General features: G+C 43.2%; 1 pseudogene; it reads right to left on the minus strand.

The window, feature by feature from the left end:
- Positions 1-515: 515 nt before the first annotated feature.
- On the minus strand, positions 516-2102 carry LOC103156147 (nuclear factor 7, ovary-like; annotated as a pseudogene).
- Between the last annotated feature and the right edge of the window lie 2 nt (positions 2103-2104).

Here is a 2104-nt window from a genome sequence, read left to right on the forward strand (position 1 = left end):
AGGATGATGAAGCTAAAGCATCAGGATGATGAAGCTAAAGCATCAGGATGATGAAGCTAAAGCATCAGGATGATGAAGCTGAAGCATCAGGATGATGAAGCTGAAGCATCAGGATGATGAAGCTAACGCTAACTGCTCCACAGCATCAGAACCTGCTGCTGGCAGAGCTCCGTCGTTTTCCAGATAATGTCTCCTTTCTGTCTTGGGCTCATTAAAGTTTGTTCTCGTTATTTCTAATGTTTTGTCACATCAGCAGCTCTGAAGGCCTGACAAACTGAATAACTTTTATTTGACCAAGAAAAATTCTGGGAAAAATATAAGAAATCCAGAAATTCTTAGATTTTCACAAAAAGCTCCTTTTATTTTCAGGACATTTTGAAAATATGAATATTAATCTTTAGTTTCTGCTCTATTTTAATTATGAAGTTGTGGGATTCATATTCTTTCTGTAATAAAACTTTAAAGATGGATATTAAAACCTTTAAGATGAAAAATAAATCCAACAGTCAGTTCCACAGTTTTACATCTTTATTCATCCATCACATGTTATATTTACATTTATTTTTAAAAGTTCAGACAAAACCAACATGAACCAAAACTTACTGGGAGAAACAGACTGAATGTTTTGTTCCTGTTATTAGAAACATAATCAGTTTTAATTTGATCAACATGTTGAAACTTAATAATGAAACAAAGGAAACAATCAGAGACCATCAGCAGAACAAGGAAATAAACTGAGCAGAAAATAATTTGATTTATGATCAATCAGAAACAGAAAAACTGAACCGTGACCTGCTGAGGACGATTCCCAGGCCACCTTTACACCAGCAGAGTCGCGAGGATTACAAAGGTTCATAGGTCATCATCATCATCATCATCATCCTGACCAACAGGACAGAGGATCAGAGTTTTTACCTCCATCATTAAGATAAGGACTGAAGTACGGGTAGAGTTTCTCCTTGAAGCCACAGCCAGTAAAGGAGTAGATCAGAGCTGCAGCATCTACATCATAGAAGGAGACCAGACCCTGATCATAATCCACAAACACCCCGACCTTCTGAGGACCAGGATGGAGATGGAGACGGACTGGAGGTCCAGCTAGAGCTAAATACTCATTTCCATTTCAACCAAATAGTCCAGAAACCGTTCTTAGGACTCAGTGGGATGGTTCCCTTCCTGTCTACAGACTCTCTGGCCACTCCTAAAGTCCAGTCAGTCTTTCCTTTAACCTGAACCTCAAAGTAAAATCTGCCTGAAGAGAAACTCTGCTGTCCTAAAACATTCACACACTTAGAGAATCTCTCTGGATTGTCTGGGAGATTCTTCCTCACATCTCCAAGTTTCACCTGTTTCCCATCATCAGACAGGATGAGGTTAGGATGAGCCGCATCAGGATCCAGAGTCACATCCACTGCAAACTGTTCGACCCTCTTCAGCTCAGCCTTTAGTAGCTCCTTTATCTTCTCCCCAATCTTCTCCTCCAGCTTAACCATAGCTTTCACCACAGTCCCCTCATAGTATGGTGGATGAACTCTGACCTCTGTCCAGGTCTTGGTGGGTGGAGCAGCTTTCAGGGAGGAGCAGCTTTGGAGGAGGTGGAGGGGATCTTCATCCTGTGAGAGCTGCTTCACCTCAGAGCTCCTCTTCTTCAGCTCAGAGATCTCCTGCTCCAGATCTCTGATGAAGTCTTCAGCCTGTTTCTCTGTAGCTTCCTGTTTGTCTTGGATCTCCTTGATGAGCTCCTTCAGGCCTCTCTCAGCAGACTCCATCAGAGCTGTGAAGGCCTGAACACCTTCTGCTTTCTCTCTGTCTGCAGCATCTCTACTGATCTTCACCGACTCTCTGATCTCCTGGATCTTCAGTCGTCTCTCCTGGATCATCTCCTGAACTTCAGCCTCCATCTTCCTCAGCTCTGCCTTCTTTCCTTCAGATTCTTCTCTCAGAGGAACAAACTCGTGGTTCTTGTGGTCAAAAACAGAGCAGACCAAGCAAACGCATGTCTGGTCGGTCCTACAGAACAGCTCCAGAGGTTTATCGTGCTGCAGACACATCCTGTCCTCCAGGTTCTCCACCGGCTCCATCAGCTGATGTTTCTTCAGACGTG

Source organism: Poecilia formosa, unplaced genomic scaffold (genome assembly GCF_000485575.1).
Source record: "Poecilia formosa unplaced genomic scaffold, Poecilia_formosa-5.1.2 Scaffold466, whole genome shotgun sequence".
Lineage (NCBI taxonomy): Eukaryota > Metazoa > Chordata > Actinopteri > Cyprinodontiformes > Poeciliidae > Poecilia > Poecilia formosa.